This window comes from Coptis chinensis, unplaced genomic scaffold (genome assembly GCF_015680905.1).
Source record: "Coptis chinensis isolate HL-2020 unplaced genomic scaffold, ASM1568090v1 utg279_pilon_pilon, whole genome shotgun sequence".
In the NCBI taxonomy this organism is placed as follows: domain Eukaryota; kingdom Viridiplantae; phylum Streptophyta; class Magnoliopsida; order Ranunculales; family Ranunculaceae; genus Coptis; species Coptis chinensis.
Genome location: NW_028238138.1, coordinates 14,232 through 29,514, shown reverse-complemented (window position 1 = coordinate 29,514; position 15,283 = coordinate 14,232).

The following is a 15,283-nucleotide window of genomic DNA, read 5'->3' as shown; positions in this document are numbered from 1 at the left end:
GAGGTTAGGCAATGTAGTAATGTCAAAATTTTGAACTTTTGGTGAAGTTTTAAAAATCGTCCGTAATAAAGCAATACTAGAACGTTTTTAACGTCGATAAAGGTCTGATTTTTTTTTTAAAATTTTAGTGTTATTAGCGACGTTTTAATCATCACAATAAGTCCAAATTTTTTTTAAAAAAATATAGATCTTATTAACGATGTTTTTATTGTCACTAGAGATATTAGTAATTTTGAACTTTGGTTATATAAGCGACGTTGTTATCGTCGCTACAGATCTAAAATATTTGAATTTTATAAGTTTTTAGTGATGTTTCTATCGTTGAGAAAGGTAAAACGAATTTAGAAAATTAGTGTTATAAAATGACGTTTTGATCGTAGCATGAATAAAAAAAATCGATTAGTTGTGATCATGTTCACACACTAAATGAGTCGCAAAAGACTATATTTATCACTAATATCGTTTCCGATTGTGTACTATTTGTATAATTATTGCCCCCCCTACCGAGTTAGTTCGTGGAACTTCATTTTTTTTTTGGTAGATTATATTCTTCTAAACAATTTTTTTTTTTTTATTTCCAGATCATATAAAAGAAATATGATTTCTACATTGAAAGATAATCCTATGTGAACAATTTAGCCAAATAAATAAGACAAAGTACTTAAATAAAACTTATAGTAAAGTTTGTTTCCAAATTTCCAATTCAACGGGGATCGAATGAAAGTCCTCATCTCTTCTTCGATTTCTGTTTAACTCAATACTATCATATCAATTACTTCGGATGTCCATTCATTCACACAACGCAGACTGCAATATCCTAGTTCAAACATTGTCATCAGTCCTCTCAAGATAACAACAAAACTATACACGTGGCACCTTTAAGAAAATTTCTTTGAGTTATAGTTACTTCGAGAGTCTTTTTGTTGTCTTCAGTGGTGATATTATAAAATACCTGATGTACAACAACTTCAGAGATGCTAGCATTGTCGTCTTGATTAACTATGTCACTTCAAAAAATAAGGTTATCTGAGAGAGGTTAGGCAATGTAGTAATGTCGGAAAATATGAACTTTTGGCGAAGTTTTTAAAATCATCGGTAATAAAGCATTACTAAAACGTTTTTAACGTCGATAAAGGTGTGAAAATTTTGAAAATTTTAGTGTTATTAGCAACGTTTTAATAATCGCAATAAGTCCAAAATATTTTAAAAAAAATATATAGATCTTATTAGCGACGTTTTTATTGTCACTAGAGGTATTAGTAATTTTAAACTTTGGTTATATAAGCGAAGTTGTTATCGTCGCTACAGATCTAAAATATTTGAATTTTATATGTTTTTAGTGATGTTTCTATGGTCAAGAAAGGTAAAACGAATTTAAAAAATTAGAGTTATAAATGAAGTTTTGATGTTGCATGAATAAAAAAAATCGGTTAGTTATGATCATGTTCCCACACTACATGAGTCGCAAAAGACTATTTTTATCACTAATATCATTGCCGATTGTGCAATATTTGTGTAATTATTGCCTCTCCCCCCCCCCGCCAGAGATAGTTCATGGAACTTCACTTTTTTATTTATTTTATTTTATTTTTGGTAGATTATACTCTACGAAACAAAGTGTTTTTTTTTTGTACTCTTGAATAAAAGATTTTTTTTTTTAAAAAAAAAATTTCCAGAGCATATAAAAGAAATATGAATTCTACATTTAAAGATAATCCTATGTGAACAACTTAGCTTAATAAATAAGAAAAAGTACTTATATAAAACTTATAGTAAAGTTTGTTTCCAAATTTCCAATTCAATGGGGATCGAATGAAAGTCCTCATCTCTTCTTCGATCTCTATTTAACTCGGTACTATCTTATCAATTACTTCGGATGTCCATTCTTCACACACTGCAGACTGCAATATCCTAGTTCAAACATTGTCATCAGTCCTCTCAAAATAACAACAAAACTATACACGTGGCACTTTTGAGAGAATTCCTTTGAGTTATAGTTACTTTGAGAGTTTTTTTGTTGTCTTCAGTGCTGATATTATAAAATACCTGATGTACGACAACTTCAGAGATGCTAGTATTGCCGTCTTGATTAATTATGTCACTTCAAGAAATAAGGTTATCTGAGAGAGGTTAGGCAATGTAGTAATGTCGAAAATTTTGAACTTTTGGTGAAGTTTTAAATATCGTCCGTAATAAAGCATTACAAGAACGTTTTTAATGTCGATAAAGGTCTGAAAATTTTGAAAATTTTAGTGTTATTAACGACGTTTTAATCATTACAATAAGTCCAGACTTTTTTAAAAAAAAATATAGATCTTATTAACGACATTTTTATTGTCACTAGAGATATTAGTAATTTTAAACTTTGGTTATATAAGCGACGTTGTTATCGTCGCTACAGATCTAAAATATTTGAATTTTATATGTTTTTAGTGATGTTTCTATCGTCGAGAAAGGTAAAACGAATCTAGAAAATTAGTATTATAAAGGACATTTTGATCGTAGCATGAAGAAAAAAAAAATCGATTAGTTGTGATTAGGTTTCCAAACTACATGAGTCGCAAAAGATTATTTTTATCACTAATATCATAGGCAATTGTGCACTATTTTTATCACTATTTTCATGGAACTTCACATTTTTTTTAATTATTATTTTTTTTGTAGATTAAACTCTTTGAATCAATTTTTTTTTGTTTTTTGTTTTTTTTTTGTACTCTTCGAAAAAAAGATTTTTTTAAAAATTTCCGGAGCATATAAAAGAAATATGATTTCTACATTAAAAGATAATCCGATGTGAACAACTTAGCCAAATAAATAAGACAAAGTACTTAAATAAAACTTATAGTAAAGCTTGTTTCCAAATTTCCAATTCAACGGGGATCGAATGAAAGTCCTCATCTCTTCATCGATCTCTGTTTAACTTAGTACTACAATATCAATTACTTCGAATGTGCATTCTTCACACACCGCAGACTGCAATATCCTCGTTCAAACATTGTCATCTCCCCTCTCAAGATAACAACAAAGCTATACACGTGACAACTTTGAGAGAATTCCCTTGAGTTATAGTTACTTCATGAGTCTTTTTGTTGTCTTCAGTGGTGATATTATCAGAAAAGATGATGTACAACAACTTACGAGATGGTGACATTTTCGTCTTGATTAATTATTTCACTTTAGAAAATAAGGTTATCTGAGAGAGGTTAGGCAATGTAGTAATGTCGGAAAAGATGAACTTTTGGTGAAGTTTTTAAAATCGCCGGTAATAAAGCATTACTAAAACGTTTTTATAATGTCGATAAAGGTGTGGAAATTTTAGTGTTATTAGTGAGTTTTAATCATCGCAATAAGTCCAAATTTTTTAAAATAAATAAATAGATCTTATTAGCGACGTTTTTATTGTCACTAGAGGTATTAGTAATTTTAAACTTTGGTTATATAAGCGACGTGGTTATCGTCGCTACAGATCTAAAATATTTGTATTTTATATGTTTTTAGTGATGTTTCTATCGTCAAAAACGGTAAAACGAATTTAAAAAATTAGAGTTATAAATGACGTTTTGATCATCGACGTTTTGATCGTTGCATGAATAAAACAAATTGGTTAGTTGTGATCATGTTCCCACACTACATGAGTTGCAAAAGACTATTTTTATCACTAATATCGTTGCCGATTGTGCAATATTTGTATAATTATTTTTGCCCCCCCCCCCCAGAGTTAGTTATTGGAACTTAACTTTCTTATTTATTTTATTTTTTTTGGTAGATTATAATCTACGAAAAAAAGTGTTTTTTTTTTCTCTCTTCGAATAAAAGATTTTTTTATTATTTCCAGAGCCTATAAAAGAAATATGAATTCTACATTTAAAGATAATCCTATGTGAACAACGTAGCCTAATAAATAAGAAAAAGTATTTAAATAAAACTTATAGTAAAGTTTGTTTCCAAATTTCCAATTCAATGGGGATCGAATTAAAGTCCTCATCTCTTTTCGATCTCTGTTTAACTCAGGAATATCATATCAATTACTCGGATGTCCATTCTTCACACACCGCAGACTGCAATATCCTAGTTCAAACATTGTCATCAGTCCTCTCAAGATAAAAACAAAACTACACGTGGCATCTTTGAGAGAATTTCTTTGAGTTATAGTTACTTCGAGAGTCTTTTTGTTGTCTTCAGTGGTGATATTATAAAATACCTGATGTACAACAACTTCAGAGATGCTAGCATTGCCGTCTTGATTAATTATGTCACTTCAAGATATAAGCGATGTTGTTATCGTCGGTACAGATCTAAAATATTTTAATTTTTTATCTTTTTAATGATGTTTCTATCGTCGAGAAAGGTAAAACAAATTTAAAAAATTAGTTTTATAAATGACGTTTTGATCGTAGCATGAATAAAAAAAATTGGTTAGTTGTGATAATGTTCCCACACTACATGAGTCGGAAAAGACTATTTTTATAACTAATATCGTTATCGATTGTGCAATATTTGAATAATTATTGCCCCCCCCCGAGTAAGTTCAAAAAAATTCAATTTTTTTTTTTTTTTGGTAGATTATACTTTACGAAACAATTTTTTTTTTTTTTTTTTTTTTTTTTTTTTTTTTTTTTTGTTTAATTTCCAGAGCATATAAAAGAAATATGATTTCTACATTGAAAGATAATCCTATGTGAACAAGTTAGCCAAATAAATAAGACAAAGTACTTAAATAAAACTTAAATTAAAGCTTGTTTCCAAATTTCCAATTCAACGGGGATCGAATGAAAGTCCTCATCTCTTCTTCGATCTCTGTTTAACTTAGTACTACAATATCAATTACTACGGATGTCCATTCTTAACACACCGCAGAGTGCAATATCCTCGTTCAAACAATGTCATCAGTCTTCTCAAGATAACAACAAAGCGATACACGTGGCCCTTTTGAGAGAATTCTCTTGAGTTATAGTTACTTCGGGAGTCTTTTTGTTGTCTTCAGTGGTGATATTATAAGAAAAGTTGATGTACAACAACTTCAGGGATGCTGACATTGCCGTCTTGATTAATTATGTCACTTAAAGAAATAAGGTTATCTGAGAGAGGTTAGGCAATGTAATAATGTCGTAAAAGAAAAACTTTTGAAAAAGTTTTTAAAATCGTTTGTAATAAAGCATTACTAAAATATTTTTATAGTCAATAAAGGTCTGAAAATTTAAATTTTTTTTGTGTTATTAGCAACATTTTAATCATCCCAATAAGTCCAAATTTTTTTAAGTCCTCTCAAGATTTAACGTGGCACCTTTGAGAGAATTTCTTTGAGTTATAGTTACTTCGAGAGTCTTTTTGTTGTCTTCAGTGTTGATATTATAAAATACCTGATGTACAACAACTTCAGAGATGCTAGCATTGCCGTCTTGATTAATTATGTCACTTCAAGATATAAGCGACGTTGTTATCGTCGGTACAGATCTAAAATATTTTAATTTTTTATGTTTTTAATGATGTTTCTATCGTTGAGGAAGGTAAAACAAATTTAAAAAATTAGTGTTATAAATGACGTTTTGATCGTAGCATGAATAAAAAAAATCGGTTAGTTATGATAATGTTCCCACACTACATGAGTCGCAAAAGACTATTTTTATAACTAATATCGTTGCCGATTGTGCAATATTTGAATAATTATTGCCCCCCCCGAGTAAGTTCAAAAAAATTCAATTTTTTTTTTAGTAGATTATACTCTACGAAACAAATTTTTTTTTTGTTTAATTTCCAGAGCATATAAAAGAAATATGATTTCTACTTTGAAAGATAATCTTATCTGAACAAGTTAGCCAAATAAATAAGACAAAGTACTTAAAGAAAACTTATATTAAAGCTTGTTTCCAAATTTCCACTTCAACGGGGATCGAATGAAAGTCCTCATCTCTTCTTCGATCTCGGTTTAACTTAGTACAACAATATCAATTACTTCAGATGTCCATTCTTAACACACCGCAGAGTGCAATATCCTCGTTCAAACAATATTATCAGCCTTCTCAAGATAACAACAAAGCGATACACGTGGCACCTTTGAGAGAATTCTCTTGAGTTATAGTTACTTCGGGAGTCTTTTTGCTGTCTTCAGTGGTGATTTTATAAGAAAAGTTGATGTACAACAACTTCAGAGATGCTGACATTGCCATCTTGATTAATTATGTCACTTAAAGAAATAAGGTTATTTGAGAGAGGTTAGGCAATGTAGTAATGTCGTAAAAGATGAACTTTTGGAAAAGTTTTTAAAATCGTCTGTAATAAAGCATTACTAAAATATTTTTATAGTCGATAAAGGTCTGAAAATTTTAAATTTTTTTTTGTTATTAGCAACATTTTAATCATCCCAATAAGTCCAATTTTTTTTAAAAAAATATATAGATCTTATTAGCGACATTTTTATTGTCACTAGAGATATTAGTAATTTTAAACTTTGGTTATATAAGCGACGTTGTTATCGTCGCTACAGATCTAAAATATTTGAATTTTATATGTTTTTAGTGATGTTTCTATCGTCGAGAAAGGTAAAACAAATTTAAAAAATAAGTGTTATAAATGACGTTTTGATCGTCGACGTTTTGATCATAGCATGAATAAAAAAAATCAGTTAGTTGTGATCATGTTCCCACACTACATGAGTCGCAAAAGGATATTTTTATCACTAATATCATTGCCGATTGTGCACTATTTTTTTTTTGGTAGATTATACCCTTCGTAACAAAGTTTATTTATTTTTTTTTGTAATCTTTGAATAAAAGATTTTTTTATTTATTTCCAGAGCATATATAAGAAATATGATTTCTAAATTGAAAGATAATCCTATGTGAACAACTTAGCCAAATAACTAAGACAAAGTACTTAAATAAAACTTATTGTAAAGCTTGTTTCCAAATTTTCAATTCAACGGGGATCGAATGAAAGTCCTCATCTCTTCTTCGATCTCTGTTTAACTTCGATACTATCATATCAATTACCGGATGTTCATTCTTCACACAACGCAGACAAATATCCTAGTTCAAACATTGTCATCAGTCCTCTCAAGATAACAACAAAACTACAGGTGGCACCTTTGAGAGAATTTCTTTGAGTTATAGTTACTTTGAGAGTCTTTTTGTTGTCTTCAGTGGTGATATTATAAAATACCTGATGTACAACAACTTCAGAGATGCTAGCATTGCCGTCTTGATTAATTATGTCACTACAAGATATAAGCGACGTTGTTATCGTCGGTACAGATCTAAAATATTTTAATTTTTTATGTTTTTAATGATGTTTCTATCGTCGAGAAAGGTAAAACAAATTTAAAAAATTAGTGTTATAAATGACGTTTTGATCGTAGTATGAATAAAAAAAATCGGTTAGTTGTGATAATGTTCCCACACTACATGAGTCACAAAAGACTATTTTTATAACTTATATCGTTGCTGATTGTGCAATATTTGAATAATTATTGCCCCCCCGAAAGTAAGTTCAAAAAAATTCAAAATTTTTTTTTTTTTTTTGGTAGATTATACTTTTTTTTTTTTTTTTTTTTTTTTTTTTTTTTTTTTTTTTTTTTTAGAGCATATAGAAAAAAAAAATATGATTTCTACTTTGAAAGATAATCCTATGTGAACAAGTTAGCCAAATAAATAAGACAAAGTACTTAAATAAAACTTATATTAAAGCTTGTTTCCAAATTTCCAATTCAACGGGGATCGAATGAAAGTCCTCATCTCTTCTTCGATCTCTGTTTAACTTAGTACTACAATATCAATTACTTGGATGTCCATTCTAAACACCGAGAGTGCAATATCCTCGTTCAAACAATGTCATCAGCCTTCTCAAGATAACAACAAAGCAATACACGTGGCACTTTTGAGAGAATTCTCTTGAGTTATAGTTACCGGAGTCTTTTTGTTGTCTTGATGGTGGTGATATTATAAGAAAAGTTGATGTACAACAACTTGGAGATCTTTGACATTGCCGTATTGATTAATTATGTCACTTCAAGAAATAAGGTTATCGAGAGAGGTTAGGCAATGTAGTAATGTCGTAAAAGATGAACTTTTTGGAAGTTTTTTTAAAATCGTCTGTAATAAAGCATTACTAAAATATTTTTAACGTCGATAAAGGTCTGAAAATTTTAAATTTTTTTGTGTTATTAGCAACGTTTTAATCATCCCAATAAGTCCAAAAAATATTTAACAAAATATATAGATCTTATTAGCGACATTTTTATTGTCACTAGAGATATTAGTAATTTTAAACTTTGGTTATATAAGCGACGTTGTTATCGTCGCTACAGATCTAAAATATATGAATTTTATAGGTTTTTAGTGATGTTTCTATCGTCGAGAAAGGTTAAAACAAATTTAAAAAATTAGTGTTATAAATGACGTTTTGAACCTCGACGTTTTGATCGTAGTATGAATAAAAATCAGTTAGTTGTGATAATGTTCCCACACTACATGAGTCAAAAAGACTATTTTATAACTAATATCATTGCTGATTGTGCAATATTTGAATAATTATGCCCCCCCGTAAGTTCAAAGTTCAAAAAATTTTTTTTTTTTTTTTGGTAGATTATACTCTACGGATTTTTTTTTTTTTTTTTTTTTTTTTTTTCTGGAGCATATAAAAGAAATATGATTTCTAGTTTGAAAGATAATCCTATGTGAACAAGTTAGCCAAATAAATAAGACAAAGTACTTAAATAAAACTTATATTAAAGCTTGTTTCCAAATTTCCAATTCAACGGGGATCGAATGAAAGTCCTCATCTCTTCTTCGATCTCTGTTTAACTTAGTACTACAATATCAATTACTTCGGATGTCCATTCTTAACACACCGCAGAGTGCAATATCCTCGTTCAAACAATGTCATCAGCCTTCTCAAGATAACAACAAAGCGATACACGTGGCACTTTTGAGAGAATTCTCTTGAGTTATAGTTACTTCGGTAGTCTTTTTGTTGTCTTCAGTGGTGATATTATAAGAAAAGTTGATGTACAACAACTTCAGAGATGCTGACATTGCCGTATTGATTAATTATGTCGCTTCAAGAAATAAGGTTATCTGAGAGAGGTTAGACAATGTAGTAATATCGTAAAAGATGAACTTTTGGAAAAGTTTTTAAAATCGTCTGCAATAAAGCATTACTAAAATATTTTTAACGTCGATAAAGGTCTGAAAATTTAAAAAATTTTTTGTGTTATTAGCAACGTTTTAATCATCATAATAAGTCCAAAAATTGAAAAAAAAAAATATATAAATCTTATTAGCGACATTTTTTTATTGTCACTAGAGATATTAGTAATTTTAAACTTTGGTTATATAAGCGACGTTGTTATAGTCGCTACAGATCTAAAATATATGAATTTTATATGTTTTTAGTGATGTTTCTATCGTCGAGAAAGGTAAAACAAATTTAAAAAATAAGTGTTATAAATGACGTTTTGATCGTCGATGTTTTGATCGTAGCATGAATAAAAAAAATCAGTTAGTTGTGATCATGTTCCCACACTACATGAGTCGCAAAAGGCTATTTTTATCACTGATATCATTGCCGATTGTGCACTTTTTTTTTTTTTTGGTAGATTATACCCTTCGTAACAAAGTTTATTTTTTTTTTGTAATCTTTGAATAAAAGATTTTTTTATTTATTTCCAGAGCATATATAAGAAATATGATTTCTAAATTGAAAGATAATCCTATGTGAACAACTTAGCCAAATAACTAAGACAAAGTACTTAAATAAAACTTATTGTAAAGCTTGTTTCCAAATTTCCAATTCAACGGGGATCGAATGAAAGTCCTCATCTCTTCTTCGATCTCGGTTTAACTTCAGTACTATCATATCAATTGCCGGATGTTCATTCTTCACACAACGCAGACCGCAATATCCTAGTTCAAACATTGTCATCAGTCCTCTCAAGATAACAACAAAACTACAAGTGGCACCTTTGAGAGAATTTCTTTGAGTTATAGTTACTTCGAGAGTCTTTTTGTTGTCTTCAGTGGTGATATTATAAAATACCGGATGTACAACAACTTCAGAGATGCTAGCATTGCCGTCTTGATTAATTTTGTCACTTCAAGATATAAGCGACGTTGTTATCATCGGTACAGATCTAAAATATTTTAATTTTTTATGTTTTTAATGATGTTTCTATTGTTGAGAAAGGTAAAACAAATTTAAAAAATTAGTGTTATAAATGACGTTTTGATCGTCGGAGTATGAATGAAAAAAAAATCGGTTAGTTGTGATAATGTTCCCACACTACATGAGTCGCGAAAAAGACTATTTTTTATAACTAATATCGTTGCCGATTGTGCAATATTTGAATAATTATTGCCCCCCCCGAGTAAGTCAAAAAAAAATTCAAAATTTTTTTTTTTTTTGGTAGATTATACTCTACTTTTTTTTTTTTTTTTTTTTTTTTTTTTTTTTTGTTTAAGAGCATATAAAAGAAATATGATTTCTACTTTGAAAGATAATTCTATATATGAACAAGTTACCCAAATAAATAAGACAAAGTATTTAAATAAAACTTATATGAAAGCTTGTTTCCAAATTTCCAATTCAACTGGGATCGAATGAAAGTCCTCATCTCTTCTTCGATCTCTATTTAACTTAGTACTACAATATCAATTACTTTGGATGTCCATTTTTAACACACCACAGAGTGCAATATCCTCGTTCAAACAATGTCATCAGCCTTCTCAAGATAACAACAAAGCGATACACATGGTACTTTTGAGAGAATTCTCTTGAGTTATAGTTACTTCGGTAGTCTTTTTGTTGTCTTGGTGGTGATATTATAAGAAAAGTTGATGTACAACAACGAGAGAGATCTGACGACATTGCCGTCTTGATTAATTATGTCACTTCAAGAAATAAGGTTATCCGAGAGAGGTTAGGCAATGTAGTAATGTCGTAAAAGATGAACTTTTGGAAAAGTTTTTTTAAAATAAAATATTTTTAATCGTAATAAAGCATTACTAAAAATTTTTAACGTCGATAAAGGTCTGAAAATTTTAAATTTTTTTGTGTTATTAGCAACGTTTTAATCATCCCAATAAGTCCAAAAATATTTAAAAAAATATATAGATCTTATTAGCGACAGTTTTTTTATTGTCACTAGAGATATTAGTAATTTTAAACTTTGGTTATATAAGCTTGCGTTGTTATCAAGATATAGCGGCGTTGTTATCACAGATAAAAAATATTTGAATTTTATATGTTTTTAGTGATGTTTCTATCGATCGAGAAAGGTAAAACAAATTTAAAAATAAGTGTTATAAATGGCGTTTTGATCGACGATTTGTATGAATATGAATAAAAAAATCGGTTAGTTGTGATAATGTTCCCACACTACATGAGTAAGCAAAAAGACTATTTTTATAACTAATATCATTGCCGATTGTGCAATATTTGAATAATTATTGCCCCCCGAGTAAGTTCAAAAAAATTTTTTTTTTTTTTTGGTTGATTATACTGAATGAAAAAATTTTTTTTTTTTTTTTTTTGTTATTTCCAGAGCATATAAAAGAAATATGATTTCTACTTTGAAAGATAATCCTATGTGAACAAGTTAGCCAAATAAATAAGACAAAGTATTTAAATAAAACTTATATTAAAGCTTGTTTCCAAATTTCCAATTCACGGGGATCGAATGAAAGTCCTCATCTCTTCTTCGATCTCTGTTTTAACTTAGTACTACAATATCAATTCGCCGGATGTCCATTCTTAACACACCGCAGAGTGCAATATCCTCGTTCAAACAATGTCATCACCTTCTCAAGATAACAACAAAGCGATACGTGGCACTTTTGAGAGAATTCTCTTGAGTTATAGTTACCGGGAGTCTTTTTTGTTGTCTTCGGTGGTGATATTATAAGAAAAGTTGATGTACAACAACCCGGAGATCTTGACATTGCCGTCTTGATTAATTATGTCACTTCAAGAAATAAGGTTTATCGAGAGAGGTTAGGCAATGTAGTAATGTCGTAAAAGATGAACTTTTGGAAAAAGTTTTAAAATCGATTTGTAATAAAGCATTACTAAAATATTTTTAACGTCGATAAAGGTCTGAAAATTTTAAAATTTTTTGTGTTATTAGCAACGTTTTAATCATCACAATAAGTCAAAAAATTTTGAAAAAAAATATATAGATCTTATTAGCGACATTTTTTTTATTGTCACTAGAGATATTAGTAATTTTAAACTTTGGTTATATAAGCGGCGTTGTTATCATCGCTATAGATCTAAAAAATATATGAATTTTATATGTTTTTAGTGATGTTTCTATCGTCGAGAAAGGTAAAACAAATTTAAAAAATTAGTGTTATAAATGACGTTTTGATCGTCGACGTTTTGATCGTAGTATGAATAAAAAAAATCGGTTAGTTGTGATAATGTTCCCACACTACATGAGTTCAAAAAGACTATTTTTATAACTAATATCATTGCTTGATTGTGCAATATTTGAATAATTATTGGTAGATTAAGTAAAAAAAAAATTTTTTTTTTTTTTTTTTGGTAGATTATACTATACTCACTTAAAATTTTTTTTTTTTTTTTTTTTTGTTTAATTTCCAGAGCATATAAAAGAAATATGATTTCTACTTTGAAAGATAATCCTATGTGAACAAGTTAGCCAAATAAATAAGACAAAGTACTTAAATAAAACTTATATTAAAGCTTGTTTCCAAATTTCCAATTCAACGGGGATCGAATGAAAGTCCTCATCTCTTCTTTCGATCTCGTTTAACTTAGTACTACAATATCAATTACTTCGGATGTCCATTCTTAACACAACGCAGAGTGCAATATCCTCGTTCAAACAATGTCATCAGCCTTCTCAAGATAACAACAAAAGCGATACAAGTGGCACTTTTGAGAGAATTCTCTTGAGTTATAGTTACCGGAGGAGTCTTTTTGTTGTCTTGATTGGTGATATTATAAGAAAAGTTGATGTACAACAACTTGAGGAGATCTTGACATTGCCGTCTTTGATTAATTATGTCACTTCAAGAAATAAGGTTATCCGAGAGAGGTTAGGCAATGTAGTAATGTTGTAAAAGATGAACTTTTGGAAAAGTTTTTAAAATCGTTTGTAATAAAGCATTACTAAAATATTTTTAATGTCGATAAAGGTCTGAAAATTTTAAATTTTTTGTGTTATTAGCAACGTTTTAATCATCGCAATAAGTCCAAAAAATTTTGAAAAAAATATATAGATCTTATTAGCGACATTTTTATTGTCACTAGAGATATTAGTAATTTTAAACTTTGGTTATATAAGCGACGTTGTTATCGTTGCTATAGATCTAAAATATATGAATTTTATATGTTTTTAGTGATGTTTCTATCGTCGAGAAAGGTAAAACAAATTTAAAAAATTAGTGTTATAAATGACGTTTTGATCGTCGACGTTTTGATCGTAGTATGAATAAAAAAAATCGGTTAGTTGTGATAATGTTCCCACACTACATGAGTCGCAAAAGACTATTTTTATAACTAATATCGTTGCTGATTGTGCAATATTTGAATAATTATTGCCCCCCCGAGTAAGTTCAAAAAATTCAATTTTTTTTTTTTTTTTGGTAGATTATACTCTACGAAAAATTTTTTTTTTTTTTTTTTTTTTTTTTTTTTTTTTTTTAAGAGCATATAAAAGAAATATGATTTCTACTTTGAAAGATAATCCTATGTGAACAAGTTAGCCAAATAAATAAGACAAAGTACTTAAATAAAACTTATATTAAATCTTGTTTCCAAATTTCCAATTCAACGGGGATCGAATGAAAGTCCTCATCTCTTCTTCGATCTCTGTTTAACTTAGTACTACAATATCAATTACTTCGGATGTCCATTCTTAACACACCGCAGAGTGCAATATCCTCGTTCAAACAATGTCATCAGCCTTCTCAAGATAACAACAAAGCGATACACGTGGCACTTTTGAGAGAATTCTCTTGAGTTATAGTTACTTCGGTAGTCTTTTTGTTGTCTTCAGTGGTGATATTATAAGAAAAGTTGATGTACAACAACTTCAGAGATGCTGACATTGCCGTCTTGATTAATTATGTCACTTCAAGAAATAAGGTTATCTGAGAGAGGTTAGGCAATGTAGTAATGTCGTAAAAGATGAACTTTTGGAAAAGTTTTTAAAATCGTCTGTAATAAAGCATTACTAAAATATTTTTAACGTCGATAAAGGTCTGAAAATTTTAAAATTTTTTGTGTTATTAGCAACGTTTTAATCATCGCAATAAGTCCAAAATTTTTTGAAAAAAATATATAGATCTTATTAGCGACATTTTTATTGTCACTAGAGATATTAGTAATTTTAAACTTTGGTTATATAAGCGACGTTGTTATAGTCGCTACAGATCTAAAATATATGAATTTTATATGTTTTTAGTGATGTTTCTATCGTCGGGAAAGGTGAAACAAATTTAAAAAATAAGTGTTATAAATGACGTTTTGATAGTCGATGTTTTGATCATAGCATTAATAAAAAAAATCAGTTAGTTGTGATCTTGTTCCCACCCTACATGAGTATAAAAGGCTATTTTTATCACTAATATCATTGCGATAATTGTGCAACTTTTTTTTGGTAGATTATACCCTTCAAACAAAGTTTATTTTTTTTTTTGTAATCTTTGAATAAAAATTTTTTTTTTTTATCGAGAGCATATATAAGAAATATGATTTCTAAATTGAAAGATAATCCTATGTGAACAACTTAGCCAAATAACTAAGACAAAGTACTTAAATAAAACTTATTGTAAAGCTTGTTTCCAAATTTCCAATTCAACGGGGATCGAATGAAAGTCCTCATCTCTTCTTCGATCTTTGTTTAACTCAGTACTATCATATCAATTACTACGGATGTTCATTCTTCACACAACGCAGACTGCAATATCCTAGTTCAAACATTGTCATCAGTCCTCTCAAGATAACAACAAAACTACACGTGGCACCTTTGAGAGAATTTCTTTGAGTTATAGTTACTTCGAGAGTCTTTTTGTTGTCTTCAGTGGTGATATTATAAAATACCTGATGTACAACAACTTCAGAGATGCTAGCATTGCCGTCTTGATTAATTATGTCACTACAAGATATAAGCGACGTTGTTATCGTCGGTACAGATCTAAAATATTTTAATTTTTTATGTTTTTAATGATGTTTCTATCGTCGAGAAAGGTAAAACAAATTTAAAAAATTAGTGTTATAAATGACGTTTTGATCGTAGTATGAATAAAAAAAATCGGTTAGT